Raw genomic sequence first — 27,977 nt, 5'->3', positions numbered from 1 at the left:
AATGAAAACCCCCCAGCCCAAATAGGAAGGAAACAGGGTTCAATGACATTAGTATTGGTTGTAGGGGGTAGGAAAATGGTGTGGGAGCAATGGGATACGGGGAGAATCCCATCCATGAAATTATGGAATAAAAACAGAACTTCAAAAGTCAAAATACTTGGAGGAATTTGAAAGGTTTCTTTGAAAGGGCATGAATCCTCCTTTGTGGTATTATTTAGTCTACCACTTCTGCACCACAACAGAAAGCTTTTGGCTTGTACAATGCAACCCTTTAAGATGTCGGAGTTACACTATGCATTTCGCCAAAAGCACAGTCAACTCCCAGGCAAGTTCTATAGCAGAGAATCATACAGTATGACATGCATTACTTACCGTAAAAGCATTTCTGATGATTGTACCTGCTTAGATTCACATGCTGGGCATATGGTCCGACATCCAGTGGTGACTGCGGAGTATTGCATCTTGTCTTTTGGGGACCGAAAGGGGACGTTGGCATAGGCGTGTCTGAAACACTATCCCTATCGTGACGTGTGTAGTACCCAAAATCCCTCACGCGCCGAGGTCCCTCCGATTGTATTTGTTCTGCCATGAGGGAGCCCAAGGCTATACTGAGTGAGTACATGAAGAGAGAAAGTAGTAAGAAGTCTATGTTCCTTCCACCCCGAGCAGGGAGGGCGCATGTGAATCTAAGCAGATACAATCATCAGAAATGCTTTTACGGTAAGTAATGCATGTCTTCTGATGCTTGTTAATCTGCTTAGAATCACATGCTGTGCATAGAATAGCGAGCAGTAACCGGAGGTGGGTTGTGAGAAGGAACAGTAGAAAAAAAGATGTCTTGGTACTGCTTGTCCCACCTGAGAATCAGACCTAGAATGAATGTCTAGGCAATCATGTTTTGTAAAGGTGTGTACAGAACTCCAGGTTGCCGCTTTGCAAATGGACTCTAGGGGAACATTTGCAATGAATGCTATGGATGCCCCACGCGCCTCGAGTAGAATGTGCTCTAGGCTTGAAGAGCAGCTCTCTTAGCAAGAGTGTAACATAGTGTGATGAATTTGACAATCCACCTTGATATTGCTGATTTAGAGACAGGGTCCCCTTCTCTACCAGGTGCCACTGAAACAAAGAATTGTTTAGTTTTCCTCAGTGTTTTAGTTCAATCCATGTAGAACATGACTGCCCTTCGCACATCCAGTGTGTGAAGGCTTCTTTTGGCCATGTTAGTAGGTCTCTGGAAGAACGTGGGTAGTTCGATTGACTGGTTCACATGGAACTTCGAAATGAATTTCGGCGCAAATCTGGGATGTGGGCGCAGAGCTCCCTTATCTTTGTGGACTGTAACAAAGGGGTCCAAAACCGAGAGGGCCTGTAGTTCTCTAACTCTTCTGATAGAAGTGATAGCTACTAGAAAGGCTGTCTTGTAAGTCAGGTCTTTCAGATTAGCTTTATGCATAGGCTCAAAAGGGGGTCCCATGAGCCTAGTTAAAACCACATTTAGATCCCACCCAGGGGCTGGGTGAGTGATAGGGGATACATTCTTTTAACCCCTTCCATAAAGGCTTTAATCACAGGTATTTTCCACCACAACACCTTCTGCTGTGACGTGATGTGATGTAGGCTGAAAATGCTGCTAGGTGAACCTTTAAGGAATTGAAGACTAACCCAGAGTCCAATAGATGGGTTAAATATAACACAATGTGTGAAGGCGAGCAATCATGGTATTGACGCCTTTGGAGCTGCACCAGATGACAAAACATTTCCATTTGCTGGCATAGCAATAACGTGCGTTAGGCTTTCTTGCCTCCCTCAGTATGTCCATGCATCTCTGAGGGAGTTGCAGATGTCCAAACTCTATGACCTCAGGAGCCAGGCTGCTAAATTCAGAGTTTGTGGGCATGGGTGCAGAGTCTCCCCCCTGTCCTGAGACAACATATTGTACAGGCAGGGCAGCTTGACTGGTGGGGAGAGGGACATTTCCATCAGGTGCGCGAACCAGGGTTGGCGGGCCCACATGGGAGCCACCAGAATCATGGTGACTGGTTCCTGGTGCATCTTGTGTACTATCTTGTTCAGAAGGGGAGTCGGGGGGGGGGGGGGGAGGGTGTGCCATTGAAGCGTAGACAAATTTCCTCGACCAAGTTATCCAGACCGTTCCCCTTGGATCGGTTCTGGGGGTACCTGGAGGTGTAATCTTGGCATTGGGCGTTCTCCTGAGTAGCGAACAGGTCAATCTCTGGAAACCCCCATTCTGCGAAGACGTTGGATACCATGTCTTCGTGCAGTCGCCATTCGTACTCTTCTGGCAGAGGAAAATCTCTGCTGAGTACGTCTGCCAGAAGATCGAGTTCCCCTGGAACATGTTGGGATATCGGGAACATCTTGTGCTTGAGAGCCCATATCCAGATGTTTTGGGACAGCTTGGATAGCCCTGGAGAGTGAGTGCCCCCGTTTGTTCAGGTAATACATTGCTGTTGTGCTGTCGGTTAAGACCAGCACTGTCTTCCCTTGCAGTTGCTCCTGAAAGGCTTTCAATGCTTTGAACACTGCTAGTAGCTCCAGTAGGTTTATATGGTTGGATGCTACCGGAGGGGACCACACTCCGTGCGCTGTCTGCTGAAGCAGGTGAGCCCCCCCCCCACCCCGTGAGAGATGCGTCTGTCGCAAGAGTGGCTTCCACTGCAGGGGTGGTGAAGGTTTTCCCCTTCAAGAGGTTCTCCCTCGACCGCCACTGCAGAGAGAGAACGAGGGTTGGCGAGACAACTAACAGATCTTCCCATTGTCCACTGGCCTGACACCACTGGCTGTTGAGCCACTCTTGCATGGGACGCATGCGCAGCCGCGCGTGGGGAACCAAGTATATGCATGACGCCATCATTCCTAGCAAACGCATAGCTTTGCATACCGTCACCTCTCGACTGGCTACATACTGAGGAACCTGAGAGAGCATGTTCTGAACCCTCTCGCTAGAAGGGAAGACTAGACCATCTTCCGTACGAATTAGAGCCCCTAGGAACTGCTTTACTTGGCTGGGGACTAAGCTGGATTTCTTTTCGTTGATAGAAAATCCCAGGCTGAACAGTAGGTCCACTGTTTTTTGTGCGTTTGAAAAACAAACGTCGAACGAGTCCCCTGTGATGAGCCAATCGTCGAGGTAATGGTAAACTGGAACTGAAAGTCTGAGCAGGTGTGCCGCTGCCACTGCCAGGACCTTGGTAAACACCCTTGGCGCCGAGGCTATGCCGAAGGGGAGTACCTTGAACTGGTAGTGTTTGTCCTGATCACGAACCGGAACTTTGTGTGCTGGCAGCATTGAAATATGAAAGTATGCATCTTTCATATCCAATGTTGTCATGAAGTCCCCCTGTTTTAGCAATGGGATCACCTCTTGCAGTGTTACCATGGAAAACTTCTGGGGCTTTATGAACTTGTTTGCTGGGCGCAGGTCTAGAACAGGACGCATGGTCAGATCCTTTTTAGGTACAAGGAAGTACACTGAATAGATACCCTCGTTTACCTGAAGAATCGGGACGGCTTCTATGGCGTCCTTTTCCAGCAGCGCTTCCACCTCTTGGATCAGGATCTGCAGATGTTCCGGTGGTCTGAACTGTGGAGGTCGGGCGAATTCCACGCAGTAACCGTGGGCGACCATCTTTAAGACCCACTGGTCTGAAGTTATCCCCTCCCATGCATTGAGGAAAGATGTTAATCGCCCCCCGACCGGGGAGACCTTTTCCAGCAGCGCTTCCACCTCTTGGATCAGGATCTGCAGATGTTCCGGTGGTCTGAACTGTGGAGGTCGGGCGAATTCCACGCAGTAACCGTGGGCGACCATCTTTAAGACCCACTGGTCTGAAGTTATCCCCTCCCATGCATTGAGGAAAGATGTTAATCGCCCCCCGACCGGGGAGACATGGGAGGGGACCTGGACTTGGTGGTCATTTCTGACCCGAAGTTGACGCTCCTCTGGAATTGGAGCCTCTGCCTCTATTCTTTCCGCGCTTCTGACCCCTCTGGGGGTAGTAAGTGGGGCTTGCAGCAGGTTGACTTGAGTTGAAGTTGCCTGTGCCGAAATTATTTTGAGCGGCGCGGGCTTGTCCTCGAAAGGACCGCCGAGAATTACTGCCCCTCTGAAGAGGGTTTCTGGGAAATTTGGTGCAGGGACTTAATAGTCTCGTGCTCCTTCTCGGCTGTCTCCCACGCATCGTCAACCGCCTTCCCGAAGAGGTTGGCCTCTTCGATGGGTTTGTTGATAATGGATGCCTGGGTCTCAGGCCTGAAGCCCGATGTGCGCAGCCACACGTGCCTCTTTAGGAGAGTACCCTGTGCGAGAGACCTGCCTGCTGTCTCTGCGGTGTCCAGGGTATCTTTTCCACATTCTGATTGGCAAGTTTGCCCTCCGAGACAATGGCGAGAAGCTTGGCTCTGGTTGGTTCCGGAACCTCTTGAAGGCCTTCCTGGAGTAGGTTCCATTGGGCATCGATGTAGCTTGCTAGTAACGTCGGGTTATTGGCAATCCGGACGGTATAGGCCGCCACCGATGTAACCCGTTTGCCTAAGGCATACAACCTTTTGGACTCCTTGTCCGGGGGTGACTCTCCTGTGGCAAGGGGAACCCCTGCTCTCTTGCGAGTGTTGGTCACCACCAGCGAGTCTGGGATTGCGTGTCCTTTGATATAAAGCGGGTCGGTGGGGGAGGGTCGGAAAAGTTTTGGCCCTTGGGTTCACAGCCCTCGTCTGAGCGGGTGTGAGTAAGGAAGGGGCCAGCCGCCTCTTTACAGAGCTCAAGAGAGGGATAGACTGGCTTGCCGGAGGCTTTCCATTAATAATGTCCTCTGCAAAATCTTGTTCGGGCAAGGCTTCAAGCGTGGCAATTTTAAAGAATTCCGCTGCTTTTTTCAACATGTTGTTGAAAGCCAATTGATCATCCACTGGGGAAGCTTGTCGAATCGGGGTGGATGGGGGAAGAGTCGAGGCAGACGATATCAGAGTTGTGATCGTCCTGCTGGGTGTCCTCCCAGTTGTCCGTTGCTCCTCGATCTTCCCCATAGTTGTCCAGAAAAGACGACGACTCTTCTTCTGTATAGATGTCTCTATACGTGTCCATCTGGACATCTTCTTGATAGTCAACTTGGTGTTGGACATCTAGGTGTTGGACATCTTGTGTTTGAGGGTTAGGGTCTACCTGAGCTTTTTTCGGCGGAGGTTGATCAGAAACCCTGAAAAACTGCTCCAGCCGATCCAAACACCCCTCGAATTGCTCAGTGGTCCACTTGGATGACCCAAATGGACCTAGCTGAGCAGGGACCATGTTCTCCGCCCTAGGGCATTGAGAGGATCTCCTCAGGGTGCTTGAGAGGGGTACCTGGCTTTCTTCGTAAGAGTCTTTGGGATCGTCTTCCAAATCCGTGGAAAACTTTCCGGCGGATTGGCCCATTACTGTGGGCGGAACCGGTACTAGGCCCACCGCCGTAGCAATCCTATTGATGCTCTTACGGATAGTCACCGAATCTTCGGGAGACAACGCCTCCGATGATGTGTCGGCAGTGAAAATGGCTTCCGCGGCTCCAGAAGGGCCAGCGGATGGCTTCCCGGGTAGAGGCCTACTCGTCGTTTTCAAGCCTGTACGGGCCTTGGAAACCTTGGAATCCGTCGAAGTTTCTTGTTCTGAAACTTCGGCGCGTGTAGTTTGGGGAGTAGCGCCCTTGTTATGTTTGTTATGCCCAGTCGTCATGCGCTTCTGCGGATGCGGGGAAGGCTTCGGATCAGACCGATCCATGGGCGCCGCCAAAGTTTCCGGCGGACCCGTTGGCGCTTTTGCCTTCTTCAATGAAGTCGTCGAGGAGGGCGCTTGGGTTGTGTGCTTTGTGCGGTGCGATTGTACGCCCCGGTCACCGGGTGTGGTCCCTGTAGCAAGACCGGAGTCGAGCCTGGAAGGCTCGGGGACGGGCGTGGCAACCCTAGAATATTCCGCCTCAAGGTCTATAACATCCGCGTTGGACGTTTGGTCATCCGATGTACCCCCGTCACTTTCGGCTGGTGTCGCGGCAGGGGAAGGGAGGCTCCATGCGTGACATTCCGTACGCAGCCCACCGCTTCAACCGGCGGTCCTTAAGGGTTTAGGTCTAAGGAGTTTACACGCCGAACACCGCTTCTCGTCGTGCTCTTGGGGTGGGGGTGGGGGGGGTGGGGGGGGGGAAGACAAGCGTTACACGATGTGCGCTCGTCTTTCCACGGATATCTGACCCTACACACAGGGCAGAATCTAAATGGAGTCCTTTCCATAGCAGAAGGGAAGGGTGACCAGACCAAAAAGGAAAGCAGTGGAAAAGAGGAAAGACATAGGTTTTAACAGTATGGCAAACCCCGAGCCCACTCTCCCTACTGTGTAGGCCGGCCAGAAGGCCCAACCACGTGGAAGTCCGAACGCCGGATCTTAGGCGCCGGAACCCACAGCTGTAGTCGATTCACCCGTAGTCTTCGAAGATGTTTTTGATGGACGAAGTGACTTAACAGGGATTAAACCGACAATTCGGTAAGATAAACAATGTCTCATGAAGAGCTCTGCTATAGGGCGACCAGTTATCTGGGCGGAAAAAAACAATCTGAGGGACCTCAGCGCGTGAGTGATTTTGGGTACTACACGTCACGATAGGGATAGTGTTTCAGACACGCCTATGCCGACGTCCCCTTTCGGTCCCCTGAAAGACAAGATGCAATACTCTGCGGTTACCACTGGATGTCGGACCATATGCACAGCATGTGATTCTAAGCAGATTAACAAGCATCAGAAAATGTTTTTACCAGATTGAGCCCGTTAACAGCCATCCAAGCCACACTAAGAAGGAATTAGCGCAGTAACACCACTAATAGATCAGCAAGAATGGGAGGGAGTGGGGAGGGGGTCTGTAGAAAGCATGCAGAGTCTACCACAAAACTTCACTGCATACGATAGAGAAACTTTAACTGTAAGGACAAGAGGCTCCTTTTGAAACCAGTGGACTTAAATCCTCAGTGTCAAGAGAGAACTTTGCCAGTGTAACATTCACACAACATACTACTCAGTGTGAGGATTACTCGGTGGCCTATTCATATAACAGCCATTTATAGTTGGTCTGCTGGATTTGAAAGTATGGCGTTGTAGGCAAATATCATTGAAGAGCTTCCCAGTTGCAAGACCCGTTCATAGGTCTGGAAAATTAAATGAAAGCAAGGATGCATTTGATTGAAGTGAAAATTAGAGGGCACCCTGAACAAAGGAATAGCGTGTGATTAGCTACTTTGTTCTGAGGAACTCTTTACAGTCTTCCATCATTACAGATTTCCCAAATACCATCATTTTTGCAATATTTAAGAAAAAGCTTTAATAACCCCACCCACCTGCCATCTTTCTGAAAAATCCTCAGAGGCACACAAATAAAATGGGGTCATGGATGGCTCACTAAAAGGGGAGAAGACAAAAACTAAGCATTGAGGAGTGCAAATGGTAGGTGGTGGAAAGAATGGTTGACTGGGATATGGGTGACATTTACATCAAAACAAAGCCCTGCAATCAGAAATAACAGCAGGCCATAAAATGGCAATTTCATTAAAAGTTACGAATTTGAAAGCTCATCAGATCTTCTGCCTGATGAAACAGCCATTAGATATAGAGTTCTGTGAATGACCAAACAGATGTTAAAGGAAATCGGAGACTGAAAAGAGAAGGCCTGTTTACTGTTAAGGAAATTTTTTCTTAAGTCCAACTAAAGACTTCATAAAACCATACATCCAGGGCAGTACATAAATCCACTCTTAGTATATATTTGGTAGCATAGACAGAGCAGCCAGTCTCATTTTAGGAGGGAGAGAGGGAAATGGCTTGGTACAAAGAAAGTGTAGCATACATATGGTCCAAAGAAACACACTATATATTGTAAAAAATAAACTGTCTATTTAAATACAAGTAGGCCAAGATAAATCTTGGGTAAGTAAGTACTATAACATCATATAAAACACAATCATAAAAACCAACTCAATACCTACGGTATACAAACCAAGGTATAACCTTATTGAGAATACAATCCATAGTCAAGGGGAGTCAAACCTACAACACATTCAGAATGGCAGTCAGCTATTCTTGGGGAGTAAAACCAGGCTAGATATCCATTTTATGAATACCATAGTAATTCAAGGATAGTTGAACTGGTTAGTCGTACAGAGACACTTATAAAATCACATAATAAACCAACGCCATTGTAAGTATTCACCTTGCAACATTACTTTTTAGAACTCAGTTCAGAGCTAGTAAAAACAACTCATACTTTCTGGAGGGGCCTCAAGCTACTCAAAGGGAAGTATGAAAACTCAATAACTATTTTAGAATGCACTAAGCAAATCAGGGAAAGCAGAACTCAATCGCGCTTTAAGAAAGTGTGACAAACCGGAGGGTATTCTCACACCTACTTCCCTTGGACTTTCTATACAGGTGGCCAGGAAAAGGCCATCGCTGTTGGATCCCGACCCTGGGAGTGGACAAGCAAGGGCGGATCACCTGGGTGGAGGGCCCTTGGGGATTGGGAGTGAGGTACCTTTGGTGGAGACATGGTATCCCCTTATCCTCAGGATAGACAACCTGATCTTCCCCTGATCTTTATGGGTCATTATAAAAGGTGTTCCACTTCTCTCGCTCTAAAATGCAGGACAGTACTAAACACCCCCCCCCCACCATTCAAATATTGGGATGATTAAGAAGCATGAAGGTCAGGCATGTCCCATTAATCAGTTGAATTGTAGTCAGGCAAGGCAAACCCTTAACATACACTGCAGCCTATTAGTAAAGACCAGGTGTATAAAAAGGGAAGCTGCACACAAGAACCAAGACCAGAACCAAGTGTAGAAGCAGAAGGAAGAGGACCACAGTGGGTGACACGCGGGAAGAGAAATCGGTACGCCATCAGAAGCCCTGGGAATCCTGTTTTAAGGTTTATGCGGATCAGAGGTTTCCCAGCTGGGCAGGCGAGCAGTAGGCCCTGCAGAAAGGCGAAGCTCAGCAGACAAGCCGGCGAGCGCATTGCGAACTGCCCGGCTATTTGGCTGTCCCTTGGAAGCCAAAAGCAGAAAGAAGAATCCACCGAGACGGGGTGTCTTGGAAACTTGCAATACCAAGGGCGCACTAAGAAGTCTGAGAACACAATACCGGTCAAATGAATAAAACAAACCAAGTTACTTATGCAGAATCCAAAGCCGAATGAAATAAGCGCAAATAATGTAATATATTAAACAAAGCAAATACGTTATATATATTGAATACCAAACTAAAAGGAACAAATGAAAATAACTTCGTGCACTGAATGAAGCGGGCAATGTTACTTATATGAAACGAACAACATTAATATTGAATACAGAACTGAATGAAACGAGTATAAGGAATTTAGCGTACTGAATGAAATTAACCAATTTGCTTCAATTGATTAATACATTGAATGATAGTAATGAAAGAAACTTGTGGTGAATACCAGATTGAATGAACCGAGCAAAGGCCACCACCTGTTCGGGAGAATGTTTCATTTCTGTGCCAATTCCGTTCATCCTTCGAGTCCCCAGAGCTCTGATGCTGTACTTTACCACCTTTTTAATTTTTACCCTGTAGTGAGAGACCTTTTTCTGACTTTCTCATGTGTTTTGACCTGATTTGGATTATATGTTTCCACTGTTTTAGGAGTCTAAACTCCATAGGCATAGGAATCTACTTTTTGTATGGTGACACACAGCACCTTCAGTGCAGTGTCAGAGAAATCCTTTAGATTTCTCATAAGGTTTAAATACCCTTTCTTGTGTGAACTACTGTTCCCAAGAATAGTAAAGGGAAATTGACTACTTACCTTTTCTCTTTGTGGGGGTCCAGCACACACCATCTTATGTGGAGTGCTGGAGAGCAGGGGTGGGGATACCTAGTAGCCCCTTATCTACATTCTCATGTAACATTTTTTATGTTACCCTCACTACTTTAAAATGGCTGGTGGCAGTGGTTTTATTTTCATACCATTGTGCTTTTCTACCACAGACTGAATCCTCAGCTGCAGTATAGCACCCATGGGTGACCATTTTGTCAAAATGGCCCCGGTTTTATCGCCATTTTCTGTTTGTGAGGTCTTTCTTGGGTTTTACTCTTCACACAAAGCCAGGTTTGAGCCCTTTGTTAGTTTTCCCTTTTGCGGGATTCAGTCCTGAACCTGGCTCTGGCTCCAGTGTGTCTGGAAAGGCAGGATGTGAGGGAGGTTCCCGCAACTCCCCGGTCCTTCGTCTCTAGGAGTGCATGAATGCAACCCATCCTGATTGAGTGGCAGATTAGGCTGTGCATGAATGGGAGAAACCTGCTTAAAAGGCAAGGTTTTTGGGACTAGAGGCATCCTAGACACGCAAAAGGCGACCACTGGGAGAAACACCCGACAAAAAAAACGTGAACAAAGCTTGCTGCATCCTCCTGGACCTTTCAATTGCCCAGTGAAGCTCTGCTGAAACTCCTTTTCCCTAATTCGACAAGAGAAGCTCCAGAAGGGACGACTTCTTCCCTTGGGTTAGTGGGACCAACTAACCTTGAGAGAACGCCACTGGACCATCTTCCCTAATTGGCTGTTCTTCGCTGCTGCAAGAACCGAGTGCCAGGGTCGAGAAATCCGTATTCGAGTGCAATGTCTGCAATCCGGGAAGCTCCAGGGGTCTCTGAAGGACCCTCCAGAAGCAGGACGACCAGAGCTCGAGCACCCTCACCGGAGTGCAGGACCCAAGGAGTGAAGGAAGCCCAACCGGTATCAGAGATCCGCAGTGGTGCGGTTTACCGCGCGCTGAATCTGCAATGTGCCACTGATACGAAAAGAGCCCGTAGCTGCCGACGACCTCCAAATTGCTGCTGCAAGAGTCCTCCAGAGGTCTTCCCTCTTGTCCTCACGACTGTGGCCCAGGAACCCAGGATCTGCATCGCTGCAACAAGACAGAATTCAGCTGGACCACTCGTCTTCAAACCAGGAGGTACTGTTTAGACTTGAGGTACTTACCTCAGTGTCTTTAGCTGTGCTCTTCTCAGTTGAGACTTGCATTGGCTACTTTTGTTTACAACTCTGCTTTTCACAAGTGTAACAGTGTGTGACCCTACAAGTGATTTCTACAAAACTCTCCAACCTTGTGCAAGACTTACTATCTAAGAAGTGCCTCAGTTCCATAGACTGCTCCAATTGACTTTGGCTGCCCTGACACGCTGCAGACTGTTCTAGTTTGACTTTGATATTTTTGTCCCTCAGAAGTGATAACTTGTTTTAGACTTATTGCTGGGAAAGGCTTGTCTAGATCTCATTGGAAGATTATTTGGCCTTACTTATACTGAGAAGCTGTTTTAACCTTTTTCCTTCCTGCAACCACAGAATCTGCAAATTATAACTAGTGATATATAATGCCATTACTGTCCTTGATAATGAAGTCACCTCCGGGTGTAGGAAGTGTGTAAAAAGCAGCTCTAAAGAGTATTCACTAAACATATGGTGATTCTGGAAAAGTATATATCACCGTAATCGTATTTCTGATGCTTGTATCTGCTTAGATTCACATGCTGTGCATAGGCCGACATCTAGTGGAAGCTGCAGAGTATTACAATTTGTTTTTCGAAACTCGAAAATGGGCGTCGACACAGGGCGTGCCAGTAATACTATCCCTAGTGTGACGTCCCCTGTACCCATGATCCCTCACGCATCTAGGACCCTCAGATTGTATTTTTTCTGACATGAGGTAGCATGAGGAGTAGCGTGAGTACAGATAATCCAAGCAGATAGACAGATCGATAAGACTTCTCTCAGAGGAGAGGAAGGGTGGGTCGCATGTGAATCCAAGCACATACAAGCATCAGAAATACGATTATGGTGAGTAATGTATCCCTTCTGAGGCTTGTGGAATCTGCTCAGATCACATGCTGTGCATATATTAGCGAGCAGTAGAAGGAGGTGGGATGTTAGAAGGGTCATGAGCAAATAAATGTCTTAGAACCGCTTGTCCCACTTGAGTATCTGTCTTGGAATGGGTGTCAATGCAGTGCCGAGTAAAAGTGTGAATAGAGCTCCAAGTAGCTACTTTGCAAATGGTGCCAAGGGGTCCATCTGCAATGAAAGCCAGAATGGCCCCAGTGCCTCTTGTAGAGTGGGTTCTTGGCGTGAAAGGCAGGGTTTTTTCAGAAAGAGAGTAACACAGCTGGATACAGTTAACAAGCCACTTAGAGATGGCACCTTTAGAGACGCAATCTCCCTCTCTGCCTGTAGCTACGGAGACAAACAGCTGATCTGTTTTTCTTAGCGGTCTGGTTTTGTTTACATAGTAGAGGATTGCACTGCGCACATCTAGGGTGTGTAGTTTCACCTCAGCCGAGCTTTGCGGGTCTTGGAAGAAAGCCGGAAGCTCGATGGACTGGTTCACGTGGAATTTCGCAATAAACTTAGGCGAGAACCTAGGGTGTGTACGTAAAACCAGTTTGTCTTTATGAACTGTAAAGAATGGATCCTGCACTGACAGAGCCTGAATTTCACTGACCCTTCTTATAGATGTTATTGCTACTAAGAAGGCCGTCTTTAAGTCAGGTGTTTGAGACTGCTTTTATGCATGGGCTCGAATGGGGGGCCCATGAGTTTAGATAGCACCACGTTCAGGTCCCATCCTGGTGGTGGGTTCGAAATAGGAGGGTGAAGTCTCTCTACCCCTTCCATGAAGGCTTTAACCACTGGTATTTTCCACCACGATATCTTGTTATGGGATGTGGTGTATGCGGACAGAGCTGCCAGGTGTACCTTCAGTGAGTTAAAAACCAGTCCTGCATCCAGCAGATGGAGCATGTATGTGACAATTGTGGAAGGAGTGCAATCAACCGGGTTGATTTGTTTATTCTGGCACCAGATAACAAATCTTTTGCATTTGTCAAAGTAGCAGTGCCTCGTGTTTGGCTTCCTAGATTCTTTTAGGATGTCCATACATCTCTGTGGTAATTTGAGATGTCCAAACTATATGACCTCAGGAGCCATGCTACCAGGTTCAATGAGTTAGGTTAAGGATGCACCTTGAGACATTGGTGCTGGGACAGTAGGTTGTACCAGCCCGGGAGTTTGATGGGTTCGCACACCGCTAGTCTGCGTAAGTGTGGCAACCACAGTTGTCTCGCCCACATGGGAGCAACTAGGACGAGCGTCATCGATTCTCTGTTCATCTTGTTGACCACCTTCCTGATGAGGTGTTGGTGGAAAAGCGTATGCAAACATCCCTGACCAGTTCATCCGCAGGGCGTTCCCCTGGAGTCTGGCTGTGGGAACCTGGATGCAAATCCTGGGCACTGTCTGTTTTCGCTTGTGGCGAATAGGTCTGTAGTGGGGAAACCCCACTGAGAGAAGATATCTTCTACGATTTCTCTGTGTAGACACCATTCGTGTTCTTCTGGGAGGGGATCTCTGCTCAAAGCATCCGCCAGAGAATTGAGATCCCCTGGAACATGTTGAGATGACAGGAAGAGGTTCCGTCTGAGTGCCCATATCCAAATTTTCTGGGCAAGCTTGGACACATTTGACGAACGAGTTCCTCCTTGTTTGTTCAGGTAAAACATGGCTGTAGTGCTGTCCGTCCGGATCTGCACTGACAGGTTCAGCAGGTAGGGCTCCAACGCTTGAAGCGCTTCGAATACTGCCAGAAGCTCTAGCAGGTTGATGTGATTCTTGGCCACTGAGTGAGACCAGAGACCCAGAGCTGTGCGATGGAGGTGGCGAGCTCCCCATCCTGTCAGGCATGCATCGGTTGTGACTACCACCTATATCTCAGGATCGTAATAGGGTTTCCCTGTGGCAGATTTTCTCTTGTCCACCAGTGAAGACTCTGTACCAGTGTTGGCGAAACGACCACTAGATCGTCCCACTGACCACTTGCCTGAGACCACTGTTTCGCCAACCATTCCTGCATGGAACGCATGCGCAGGCGTGCGTGGGGGACCAGGTAAATACATGACGCCATCATGCCTAGGAAGCGCATTGCTTTGCGTACCGTTATCTGGCGACCGGCCCGATATTGCGGAATTTGTAGCATTATATTCCAAATTCTTTCCTCTGATGGAAAGGTCAACCCCTTTTGCGTGTCTAGGATAGCTCCTAGGAACCGTTTGGAGGTGCTTGGCACCAGACTTTACTACTTCTCGTTTATTGAGAAGCCTAATTCGAAGAGGTCGTCGATCGTCCTTTGAATGTGTGAACTGCAAATTGCTGGGGTCTCCCGCGTGATGAGCCAGTTGTCCAGGTAAGGGTCCACTGGGATTGCCTCCCTGCATAGGTGTACCGTCACCAGCGCCAGAACCTTGGTGAATACCCTTGGAGCCGAGGCTATACCGAAGGGCAGCACCTTGAACAGGTAGTGGCGACTGTCCACTTGAAGCGCAAGAATCTTCTGTGCGCTAGGAACATGGAAATATGAAAATAGGCATCTTTCATGTCCAACGTTGCCATGTAATCCCCCCTTTTTTTTTTTAGGAGGGGGGATTACCTCTTGTAGAGTAGTCATGCAAAACTTTTGTGGCTTGACATACTTGTTTGCAGGGCGTAAGTCTAAGACTGGGCGCATTGTTAGATTTTTTTTGGCACAAGGAAGTAAGTTGAATAAATACCCTTGTTTACCCGTTTGCCCGGGACGAGTTTTATTGCGTCCTTTTGTAGAAGATTGACGATCTCCTCGAGGAGGATCTTCTGGTGGTGCAAGGAATGTAGTTTTTGTCGTGGGGCGTGGTTTCGGGGACGCTCGAGCAGTTCTATGCAGTATCTTGCGGATACTGCGGACAGCACCCATCTGTCTGATGTGATCCCTTCCCAAGCTTGGCTGAAGTAGGTAATGCGTCCCCCTACTGGAGATGCGTGGGAAGGGACCCTGATCTCGGCGTCGCTGTTTTGTGGGAGGCGTGCCACCTCTGCTGGGGCTGCCTCTTCCCTTGCCATGGCCCCTCTCGTTTCCCCTGTTATAACTTTGGGTAGACTGCTGGTTGTTACCCCATGAGGTACCTTGCCCCTGAGAATAGTTAGAGCCTCTTTGTGAATTTTGGCCGCATGGGCGACGAAAATGACCATTCCCTCTTTGATTAGGGGGCTTGTTGGGCAACTGTCCCAGGGATTTCAGAGTCTCATACTCGTCTTTGGCATTTTTTAATGCGCCCTCTACTGCCTTGCCAAACAGTAGATTAGGCTCCACCGGCATGTCGACTAAGGATGCTTATGTCTCCGGTTTAAACCCCGACTGTCTTAACCAAGCATGCCTCTTAATGACAGTGCTCTCTGCTATTAGCCTGCCGGCGTTATCCGCGGCATCAAAGGTTGCCTTAAGGATGCAATCGGACACAGCTCTCCCCTCTGACACAACCTGTGCCAACTGGTCCTTTAAAGGTTCCGGTGCGGAGTCTATAAGTGCAGCAACTTGCTCCCACTGGTGGCAGTTGTAACTAGCCAGCAGAGTGGTGGAGTTGGCAATCCTTGCCTGGTAGGCGAAGTGGAGGCTACTTTCCTTCCCAACCCGTAGATCTTATTGCTCTCTTTGTCAGGGGGAGCCTCAGACGAAGATAGGGGCGTTCCCGCCCTCTTCCGGGTATTAGTCACTACCAGGGAGTCCGGTTTCAGTTGCCCCTTTATGTAAAGCGGGTCTGATGGGCTGCCCTGAACACTTTTTCGATTCTGGGGTTTACCGCCCTGGTGAGGTTAGGGTTGACAAGGGAAGGATCAATTCTCCTCTGTATAGACTTGAGAATAGGGATGGCCTGAGCAATGGCTCTCTTTTCCCTACTAGTTCCTCGGCAAAGTCCCTCTCCTCCTGTGCTCCCTGGGTGTCTATGCGGAAGTGTTCAGCCGCTCTAGACAAAAGCTCATTTAGGAGAGGTTGGTTGTCGACTGGAGAGTCGGTAACCTGAGGTTCTTTGCCTACCGGGGAGTCTACTCTGTAGATTTCTGGGTCATCTTCCTCTTGGTCCTCGTCATCCCCATAGTAGTCCACCCCAGTCTGGTCATCCAACGTTACCAATTCTGGATCCTCATCTTGTAGTGGATCCCGACTATACTGAGTGTATGGCTGTACATAGAAAGGGTCAGAAGACCGACCTTGCGTTGGTGGTTCAACTCGAGGTTTCTTACCAGGGGGTAGCAGGTCCCTAGACCCTGAGGGAGTAGCCCCGTCAGGGGTATAGGAGAGGAAGTGATCTGGGTTCTTGGCATAGAAATCCGCTAGGGATGACATCCAAGACATAACCCTGTCTATATCCTCACTAGACCATTATTTGGAGCTGGGGATTACCCTTTCCTGGGAATGCTTCCCTGCTATGACCAGACTGGACCTATGGGCTTGTGCAGGGGTCTTGGTTAGCTGTTTATCATAAGACCTAGCACTGTCCTTGTGTACCAGAGGAGTAGAAGAAGGCTGAGAGGGTTTCTTCTGCTGTTTCCACCCCTCCCCATGAGTGGAAGAGTGCTTCCCTGGTCTTCTTCTCTGAGGTTTTCGACGTCTGGCGTCGAGATTCGGGGGTAGTGTCCCTTTCTCCCATGAAATGATGAAGTTCCAACTTGATCAATGCCCTCAATTTCCCCCTCTTCACCTGTATTTGATTCTTCAGTGGAACTCTGAGGATATTGCTCTGGATATTGCTCTCTCTCCCCAAGCAGGGTCTTGCCTTTTTTTTGTGAGTTTATGACAAGCTCCACTGGGGGCCACCTTGCCAACTAGCTACCTGCCAGGCAAAAGGACCCTCAGGGAGCCTGCCCCCAAAACCAGGGAAAGGCTTGGCTGAAAAACCCTGGAGTGCTGGGATGTTGACAGCACTGTTGATACCTTGGAAGGAAGGCTTGAAGATGTTGCTTGTAAAACGAACTCCAGTTCCTAGAATGCTCTTCAGGAAGCAGATGGTGAAAGCTCTGACAAGGAAAAATAGGAGCAGGCAGAATGGAGAACTCCGGAACGGAACACACCAGAGAAATGCCTTCAGAACAAGGAGCGGAATGAGAGCCAGGCGCCTCACGGCAGAAGGCAGGAGAGGCCCCGGAAGAAGGAGAGGCCCCGGAAGAAGGAGAGGCCCCGGAAGAAGGAGAGGCCCCGGAAGAAGGAATAGAAACTCTGGCGCTGAGCCGAAGGAAGAGGGAGGCTCGAGCAACGGGAGCCTGACACAAAGCGGGCTGCAGAAGGAATAAGGATAATAGAAACAGGGAGCAAGGAAGATTCGGCAGACCGAAAGTAGGAAGAAACACAGCGTATAGACCCGTAGGGGAAAACAGGGTTGCAATGCATCAGCGCCATTGTTCAACGCTTAAACGCGTTCTGTCGTGCGTGCGTGAAAAGACTAGACTGCTACCTGCGGAACCGGGTCAGCCCTTCTTCCATTGTCTCCACAGTTTCCATGGCGTGCGCGTCATGACAGTATAACCCCTTCGCCAAGGTTCTCCACCGGGTTTTCCTGGATGGTGTCGATGGAATAGACGAAGGAGTCTGGATTCATGGAGGTTCCTGGCTGGTTCCCATGATCTTTCCGTCCAAGGGTAACCCTTCCATAGTATGAGGTATTGAAGCACTCCGGGCTTGTACCGAGAATCCAAGATGCGGGATACCTCAAATTCTTGGGTGTCATTCAAACTTAGAATCTTTCTTTTGATCGGTCTTGAAAAAGGATCTGGTTTGTAGTCCTTCAGAAGGGAGGTATGGAATACCGGGTGTATCCTTTGTAGGGAGTGTGGTAGGTTTAACCTAAAGGCCACCGGATTGATCTGTTCTATGTTAAAGGGCCTGATATATCTAGGAGTGAATTTACCTGGATGTACTCTCCTGGGGAAGTATCTGGTGGACAGCCAGACCTTATCGCCGGTTTTCCAAGTAGGATTTGGCCTTCTGTTCTGGTCAGCCCATCTCATATGTCTGGCGACTGGCTAATAAGGTTTCTTGAGCCATTGTATGGGTTTGTTTCAGGGTGTCCAACAGTTGGTCAATTGTAGGTACATTGGTGGACTGAGAGGCGGAGAATGGTATATGTCGAGGTCCGTACCCATAGGTATACCTAAAGGGACTCATCCCGATGGCAGAATGTTTGGTGTTATTGTATGAAAATTCTGCCACCGATAAGCGATGATACCAATTGTCCTGTGTTTGGTTGCAGTAACATCTCAGATACTGTTCAAGAGTGGCATTCAGGCGTTCGGTTTGTCCATTAGTCTCTGGGTGAAACCCCGACGATAACGCCCTCTGTATCTGCAATTGTTTGCACAAAGTAGTCCAAAACTTGGAGGTGAACTGTTTTCCTCTATCAGACACAATTGAGTATGGCAATCCATGCAATCGAACAATCTCTTTCAGGAATAGGTCTGCTGTGGTTGTGGCAGATGGTGTGCCTTTGAGGGGGGTAAAATGAGCTAGCTTACTGAAAGTCTACAACTACCATAATTGCTGTACATCCTTCTGATTTTGGTAGTTCCACAATAGAATCCATGGATAGAGGTTACCAGGGTCCCACAGGGAGTTTCTCTTTTTGGAGGAGGCCCAATGGCTTTGCTGTACTGTAACTGTTCTGCACACATATGGGACAGTAAGAGACGTATTCTTCAGCGTCTTTAGTAATTGTAGACCACCAAAAGTTTCTTCTCAACAGATCCAAAGTAGCTGCACGACCCTTGTGTCCAGCCATCGGGAAATCATGACACCACGAAATAGCTTGGGTCTGTAGAGCTTGGGTTGGCAAGTATAGGAGATCTCCGTTAAATAGGTATTCCCCCTTGTGAATCAGCGAAGTGATGTGGACATTGGACATGGACTTTTGAGCTTCTAATACCTGTTGTAAAAAGCTATTAATGGTCCCGATGAATTTCTTCCCACTTAACAGGTATTCCTGGTCCGTATATTTCCCAGATTCTTCTCCATAGCTGCGGGAGAGGGCACCTGCTAAGTGGTTCTCTTTCCCTGGCAGGTAAGCGAGGTCGAAATCGAATTGGGAAAAATAATAAGCCCAGCGGGCATGACGTGAATTTCTGCATTCCATCTGCTGGAGTATACCGAGATTCCTGTGATCGGTCCGAACTTGAACCGGGTATCTAGCCCCTTGCAACAGGTGTCGCTACTCCTCGCAAGCTTGTTTGATTGCCAACAGTTCTTTTTCGATCACCAAATAGTTCTTTTCACTGGATGGGAGTGTCCTAGAGTAATAGGCTATGGGATGTTCGAGTTGGTCTTCCTTCCGTAGTGCTGCCCCAATAACCCTTTGTGAGGCGTCTGTTTCAACAATAAAGGGCATTGCTTGGTCCGGTTGTCGGAGGATGGGTGCAGAAGTGAAGGCTTGTTTGAGCTGGAGAAAGGCAAGATCTGCTTCAGATGTCCAGTTAAATCGCGTTCCTTTCTTCAACAAAGCCGTAATGGGTAGGACTATGTTGGAGAAACCAGTATTGAACTTCCGATAAATATTTGCCAGACCAAAAAACTTCTGAATGTCTTTTACAGAATTGGGAACAGGCCAATTGTTGATGGCAGTTGTCTTGTTAGGGTCCATTTCTATCCGATTTTCAGACAGAATAAAGCCCAAATAAGGAACCGTAGAAACTTCAAAAAGACATTTTTTGGATTTGGCAAGCAAATGGTAGTCGCAGAGTCTTTGGAGCACCTCCCTTACATGAATACGATGTTGTTCTATGGTTGTTGAATAAATCAAGATGTCATTCAAATACACCACTGTAGTTTTGAACAAAAGATCATTGAACGCTTTATCCATGAATCTTTGAAACTGGGCTGGAGCATTAACTAACCCAAAGGGCATCACTTTGTACTCAATGTCCTAAGGGAGTACGAAAGGCGGTTTTCCATTTGTCCCCTCTTTTTATTCGTAAGAGATGGTATGCCCCTCTAAGGTCTAGTTTGGTGAACCATTTAGCCCCTTGCACTGCTTCCATGATCTCCTTTATCAAGGGCATAGGGTATCTGTCTCTAATTGTTTGACTATTCAGACCTCTAAAGTCAATACAAGGTCTGAGTTCCTTAGTTCCTTTTTTAGGAATAAAGAACAAGGAAGCGCCAGCTGAAGAAGTTGATTCTTGTATTAAACTGTTCTTTAGGTTAATAGCTTGGTATTCCTTTAGAGCTTCCTTTTCCGGAAGGGCCAAAGGGTACATTCGTCCGAACGGAACCACTGCATCTGGAATGAGATCAATCTTGCAATCTTCAGCCCGGTGTGGTGGTAATGGCCTAGGTTGGGTGTCTAAGACATCGACAAATTCTTGATACGCTACAGGAATGGTGTTGATACTTCTTGCCGGCACTGTACTACCTTGATTATCTTGTCTTTCTTCAGCAGGCAGGACTGAAAACAAAGGTCTGATCTGAATTCCACTGTGTTCGTTCCCCAGTCTATTCCTGGATTGTGTTTTCTTAACCGGGGATACCCAGGATAACAGGGAAGTGGGCTGCCTTTATCAGATCGAATATGAGTGTTTCATGATGAGTCTTCATCTTCACAGTGACTTCCTTAGTTTCTTGTCAGATGAGACCTGAAGATAGAGGGGTGCCATCCACGCTTTCCACGGGTATTGGTTGTAGCTTTCTCTTCTGGGAATGGCGTGTTTTCTAGCCCATTGATCGCCCATAAAGTTCCCAGCAGCTCCGCAGTCTAGCATGGCTAGGCATTCTACAGCTTGGGTTGGTGTCCATTCCAGAACGATCTTAAGGACCATTAGCTGATGTGATGGATCAATAGCTAAGGGTGGATTCATAACACAGGGATTAGCCAGTGAAGCCCCTTCCATGTCCCTGATCAATTTCGGGGTCTCTCGTTTCCCGACCTCCTGGGTGGCACCTCGGGACAATCTCTTAGAAGATGCTTCTCAGAGCCGCAGTACATACACAAACTCAAGTCTTTTCGTCTCTCTTTCTGCAGCAGTCAGGGGACCTCTGGCTGTGCCTTTTTGCATCGGTTCTTTGGTTTGAGGAAGAGACCTCTCAGTAGTAACAGGCGGGTAGGAGGAGGAAGTCGGCAGCATGCTTGGTTTGAATTTCCTTCTTTCTACTCGTCGTTCAGAAATCCGGTATTGTATCTGAAGAGCTAGGGCTACCAGTTCTTGGAAAGAAGGCCTGGCCACCCGGGAGAGTTCGTCATTTAAGTCTTCATGTAATCCTATTCTGAAGAGCGTTTGTCTTGCGGAGTCGGGCCATCCGGTCTCTAGAGCAATCTTCTGGAAGTTCGAGGCGTAAGTTTGTACATCAGAAGGTCCCTGCTTGATGTCCAGGATGTTTTCATAGGATGTGTATAACCCCTCTGATCTTTCGAACCTTTCGGGAAATCGTTGCACAAAAGTATTGTAGTCATTCAAAACTGGATCTGAATCCGTAACCAGCGGGGTAGCCCACGCCAGAGCATTACCCCCAAGATTCGAGATGAGGAAGCCAACCTTTGCCCGGTCTGACTCATACATCTTAGGGCGGAAAGTAAAGTAAACCCTACATGCGTCTAACTTCTTTTATTCGTTTGTGGTTACCTTCATACTTTCCACAGGGTAACGTCATAGGTGGAAGATCGCCCCGAACATCTTCTCTGAGTTATCTGTTGCCTCATGGCAGCATTGTCAGCTTTAAGAGCGGTATTTTCAGCCTTCATAGTTTGACGCTCGGTGGTAATCCCTTGTATGGCATTGACCAGTTCTCGATACTGTTCTAAGCTAGCCATTTTAGGGCGTTGCAAACTCTCATGAAATGATGAAGTTCCAACTTGATCAATGCCCTCAATTGCCCCCTCCTCCTCCTCCTCCTGCTCCTCCTCACCTGTATTGGATTCTTCAGTGGAACTCTCCAAGGATATTGCTCTTCTTTCTCTCCAAGCAGTGTCTTGTATTTTTTTTTGTGAGTTTAGGACGAGCTCCACTGGAAGCTACCTGCCGGGCAATAGGACCCTCAGGGAGCCTGCCCCCAAAAACCAGTGAAAAGCTTGGCTGAAAAACCCTGGAGTGCTGGGATGTTGACAGCACTGTTGATACCTTGGAAGGAAGGCTTGAAGATGTTGCTTGTAGAATGAACTCCAGCTCCCAGAATGCTCTTCAGAAAGCAGATGGTGAAAGCTCCGACAAGGAAAAATTGGAGCAGGCAGAATGGAGAACTCACGAACGGAACACAGCAGCGGAATGCCTTCACAACAAGGATTGCGGAATGAGAGCCGGGCGCCTCACGGCAGAAGGCAGGCGAGGCCACGGAAGAAGGAGAGGTAAGCAGGAATAGAAACTCCCGCGCCGTGCCGAAGGAAGAGGGAGGCTCGGAGCAACGGGAGCCTGACACAAAGTGGGCTGCAGAAGAATAAGGATACCGGTAGAAACAGGGAGCAAGGAAGATTCGGCAGACCGAAAGTAGGAAGAAACACAGCGTATAGACCCGTAGGGGAAAACAGGGTTGCAACGCATCTGCGCCATTGTTCAACGCTTACTTAAACGCGTTCCGTTGTGTGTGTGCAAAGACTAGACCGCTACCTGCGGAACCGGGTCAGCCCTTCTTCCATCGTCTCCACAGTTTCCATTGCGTCCGCGTCATGACAGTTTCCCTAGAGTGAGGACATCGGGAACCGCCGTCGAGCGGTCTGCGGACGCCGACTCCTGGAGCGCAGCCTGGGGATGGAGGTCGCTTCGGCTTCCGTACCTCCATTACCTTGGTGAGTGAGGCACTCTTGGCAACAGTGGATGGTTGCCTGGTGTCATGTAGCGATCTTGACCGAGAACGCCCAGTGGACACCGATTCCATGGACAGTTCTTTGCGTGCCTCTTTCCGAGAACCCGACACATGCGTCGATTCTCGGTTGGACTTCGAGTGTTTAGTGGAAGTGGTGTGGGTAGCGCTCTCGTCGCCGGGTGTGCTCCCGATAGCTGCCCTGCCGGACAACCTTCCGAGGTCGGGGACTTGCACTTGGCTGTCTTTCGACGCCACATTGCCCTCACCGTCCGATAGTACGGCGTCGCTGCCATCACTGAAGGTGCCCTCCGCTTCCATGGCCTCTCGTTGCATGGCGTAGTGGGCCCAACATTTGGTCGAACGGTCCTTTAGAGTCAGCCTTGAAACGTCTACACGCTCTGCAGATCACCTCGGGGGGGGGGGGGGGGAACCCGCGGCAGGCAGAGGTTACAGGTAGCGTGGCAGAGGCTACAGGTGGCGTGTCTGTCAACCCAAGCGTACTTGCAGTTGCACTTGGGGCAAAATTGGAAAGGGGTACCCTCCATACGCACCCTGTGGCAGTGGGCTGTGTGTAGGAATATATGTATAAAATATATGTGAGTGTAGAGTATGTACCACCCCCCACTCTCCCTACTTGAAGGGCCGAGGCCAGAGGCCTTTCAAGGCCCAAAGTCCGTCGTGCAGCTCTCAACGGTTGTTTTCTTCTCCGGTCCGGCGTCGAGCTTCGATATTCAGCGACTCGATGTGGGGATGGAAGAAATGGGGAAATATTGTACTATTTGCAAAATTATGGCTAAAAGCCAGGGAACTCTGAGGAATGCTTCCGACCAGTATGGCGGAAAAAAACAATCTGAGGGTCCTAGACACATGAGGGATCATGGGTACAGTGGATGTCAAACTAGGGATAGTATTACTGGCACGCCCTGTGTCGACGCCCATTTTCGAGTTTCGAAAAACAAACTGTAATACTCCGCAGCTTCCACTAGATGTCGGCCTATGCAGAGCATGTGATCTAAGCAGATTCCACAAGCCTCAGAAATATATATAGGAAGAACTTGTGACAGAACTTTACAGGAAACCGACGAGTTCTAATGTACCACTACACGCCAAAAGCAACCACCCCACTCCCCTGAAATGGTCAATACCATATGGCGAATTTATTCCTATAAGAAGGAACTGTTCGAAGTTGGAGACCTTTGATGCAGAGTGTGGGTATATGGCCCAGAAATTTAAACAGCGAGGTTACCCCAAGAAGATTCTTGAACGAGCCTACCATAAAGCAAGAGACAAAGATCGCTCCACACTTTTAACATCTAAAGTGGTGCCATTATCACAAGAAAGTCAGAGTGAGACTCGTCTCATCCTTACCTATGGCACGAATTCCCACAACATACAACGAATCATGCGAAGACACTGGCATGTTTTGCAACTGGATGAACATTTGGGGGCGATCTTGGGAGACAGGATGAATATTGCATTTCGTCGATCCACCTCACTTAAAGATAATCTTGTCTCCAGCTTTATGAGTGCCTCCCCGCTGTCTAGAGGCTCTACTTGCCTTCAAACATCCAATACAGGCTTCCACAAATGCAGAAAATGCAAGGCCTGTCAGTATACAAAAGAGGTCTCCCATTACAATCATCCTATTTTGAAAAAGAGTATTCCCATCGCATCACGAATCACTTGTGACACAGAGTACGTGGTTTATGTGCTTGTGTGTCCCTGTGACAAATGGTACATTGGCAGTACTATAGGAAAGCTTAAGCTGCAGATGTTGCAGCATATTCGAGCCATCAAAAATGTTGATGTAACATACCTCATGGCTTTGCATTTTAAAGAAGTACACGAGGGCAAGTTGGAGGGCTTTACATATTTTGGCATTCATTCTATAGCCAAACACCCTAGGGGTGGGAATAGAGAATTGACACAGACAACTTGAAACCAAATGCATTCTTGATCCCGATACGAAGAAACCAAGAGGTCACAACTTAGATGAGGAACTCTACACCTTTTTAGGGACCTAAGTATAATCATTACTGTTTTTATATATTAGGCTATTTTAAGTCCTAGTGTTGTTCCTCCACCTACTACAATACTCTTTCCAAATCCATTACATTGATTGTTTAATTGTACATGTATTAATATTAGGTGTTTTAAATGAATGCTGTTCTTTCTGGGATATTATATATACTGGACTTTATGCGTAACATGGAAATTAGCCCCAATTTTGAGCTATTTTGCACTAGTCAAATGTTTACATGCACTAAGCACTTTAAAGTTAGTAATGTACTATCATTTTATAGCTGAAATGCACTAAGCACTTTATAGGCTACATGTGGTTTACTCAGAGTTAAATATCCGGGCTGTTGCTGCTTTGCTATTTTGCACATGGTAGCTTTTTGACATCTTAAAAGTCCAGTGACAGATTACAGAATGCTGTTTAACTTCTGAACGGTATCTATAGCCTATATATTTTTATTATGAACAGCGTTTAACATTTGAGGCAACGGCAGTCTAATTATGCAATGAGGTAGGCCTTGGGAAGTATTTTACAGTGATAGTGTATAAATATCATTATTATTGTCATTAGATACATGTCAATGTTACTAAAAAGACGGCATGCGTTCAGAATGTAATATGCCCTAAACATAGTTGTCCCTGCAGAATGAATGCCATGCACTAAGCGCATATTATTCTTGAAGTAATGTCACAGGGGGCAGGGGCATTTTGAAATTATTTTTATTTTCACTCTCAAGCATCCGTCAACAACAGCAGTAACATTGTTTAAATAAGTGGCTTTTATATTAATGGACGTTCTTAACATGCATAAATATTGCAGCAATTAAGTTTTTTGCACATGCAAAGATGTCTGCTACGATTTTCGAGCCTTAGCTATGTGTTAAAAACGGAGACATTCTATCTGGAATGGAGATCACAGAGACTTTGTATCCTATTTAAAGTCACCTTGTTTATGTTTTGCACTTTGAACGTGATCAAGCGGCCTGTTGACCGCGAAACGTGTCGTTTTCCTGCAAATTTCCTTGCCATGCTGACTTGAAACAATAAAGGATTGTCAGTTTGTATTTAATTTGGTGTATGAGGCTTTTTGCAGAGAGTCATCCAGGCTATCTTTGCTGTTCCTGGGAGTGCATTCCGCCGACCTTTTCCCGGTTCCATTGTGGATCTGGGGACCTGGTTTTTATAATAAATATATATATCGCCCTTTTTAAAGAACGCTTATTTTAAAATTGATGTTAAATAAATAACTATTTTGAAACCTTGAGTGCAAGTGTTACGTGTATTTGCGAATTCCATTACCACAGCTCTACAGATCACATTCGCCTCTCGAGACCTGGCTGCTCAGTCACACTACCAACTTGTGTAGTACAGACTTATACCAAAAGGTAGGTGACCCAATACCAAGCAGATGTGTTGTGTAGTTTCACACGGTCTTACTACACCAATTCCTACCTAACAAGCTCCAATCTGCAAGACGAGCCAGAGGAGGTGGAGGAGTCTCGAAAAGAGAGATCCCTTTGCCACAGCCTACTCCTGTACCTCAGTCACTTCCCATTGGGACCTCCCAAGGTCCAAATCTAAGCCCAGAATATATTTCTCTTGAGAGACTAAGATTAGAGTTGGAATTCAAGAAACTAAATGTCCAAGCTGAAGCCAAATATCAAGAGGTGAAACTGAGAAAGAGATGCAACATGAAATGGATGAGAAAGATGTCCCTTGGTTCTGCTTCCCTTTCAGGGTCTTCATGGTCTGCTAGTACCAAGAGGCCTCGCCTGCCTAAAGAAGCAGTGAGTATGTATGAACCTAAACTTGATGTGTTGTATTGGCTGGGTACGTTTGAATACACCTATGGGCTTCAAGGAAAAGGTGGGAATGATTTAATTCCATGGCTCATGTCTAGGCTCCCCCTGAATGGCTGTGATGGTATTGGGTACCAGTGAGAAAGGATTATGAATCAGTAAAGCTGGCATTAAATAGGCAGATTTGGGAAAACTCCTTCCCAGTACCTTAAAAGGTTTAGGACCCTCAAAAAGATGGGTGGTACCCCTTCGGCTACTTGGGTATGTTTATGTGTGAAAAACTTAGATGGTTGGGTTAAGGGGTACAGAGTACACAACTTTAAAGGAATGACAAATCTTTTTTTGCTTGAATCTATTTTTATTGCCTACTCTCCTGAGCGGAGACAGCACTTGGCTGACTCAAAAGAAATTGATCCCAAATAGCTAGCACAGGCGGGTGACTTGTGGGTAGCCAACAGTGCCACTCACAAGAAGGAAGAGGGGAAGCAGCACAAGAAAGAAGGGAAAGAGAATTCTAACCATCCAAAAGAGGGCCACAAACATAGCAATGGTAAATTCCATGGGAAACCTGGTAGATCTAGTGAACCCTCTGGTGCCAAACCAGAGGGAGGTCAACAGAAACCCCCATTCCAGAGAACATTTGGGGAATGTTTTGTATGCGGGTCTGTAGATCATATGAAAAGGGATCCAGGTGCAAGGGTAAACCTTCAAATGGCAAGTGCACACTTTCAAATACTGGATGAAGACCCTATTGGAGTTCAAGACAGTGTTTTAGTGTCCCCGGGTCTGTGGGAACAACAGAATGTGGAGGTGTATAACTCATTCCAGATAACACAAATTAATATTTTAAGGACAGTGTTCTTGTAAATGGTCAAGAAACCTCTGCCATCGGAGACACTGGGTAGAGCATTACAGTGGTAGATACAAGTTCTCAGGCCTGAGGTTGTAACTAAGGCACCCAAAGGTCCCACTAAACTTGCAGGAGACCCTATCCAAATGGTTCCTATTCTTCCAGCTCTCCTTCCAGGAATGACTGTTAGAATTACTGTTAGTGTACAGAATGAAGTGCCAGTGAGAGTCCTGTTGGGAAATTATTTTTTTTTTTAAAAAAAACTCTTAGGAGTTGTATCTAGTAGCCCCAGGCCTCCCAGCAACAAAGAAACTGGAGCAAACAAGATTGGCCATAGAGGCAACCTTGAGAGACTCAGTTTGAGTTGAGATTTCCAATACCTCCAGTCCACAGGAAGGCCACTTCTATTTCCAGGAAAAAAAGAAAAAGGAGCAATCCAAGCTCGCTGGGAGAAAGAAAGGTCTCAAACCTAAACCTGTTCTGGGACAGTCCTCTCAGGGATATCCGTGTCATATGATCACCCCAGTGACCCCTTCCCCAGCTGAGGCTAAGTGGGAGGACAAACCAAACTCTGGAGACAGCTACTGGTGACAGAGCTTGAAGAAAACCTTCCCTGTGTT

The 27,977-nt window shown here is 47.5% G+C and overlaps 1 protein-coding gene across 3 annotated transcripts in view; it reads right to left on the bottom strand.

Moving 5' to 3' along the window:
- Positions 1–27,977, bottom strand: part of DBR1 (debranching RNA lariats 1) — a 183,134-nt gene that overhangs the window by 21,514 nt on the left and 133,643 nt on the right. The window lies entirely within an intron of this gene.

This window comes from Ambystoma mexicanum, chromosome 9 (genome assembly GCF_040938575.1).
Source record: "Ambystoma mexicanum isolate Mex_15411 chromosome 9, UKY_AmexF1_1, whole genome shotgun sequence".
NCBI lineage: Eukaryota > Metazoa > Chordata > Amphibia > Caudata > Ambystomatidae > Ambystoma > Ambystoma mexicanum.
The sequence above is the reverse complement of the archived record's forward strand: the minus strand, read 5'-3'. Positions and strand labels throughout refer to the sequence as shown.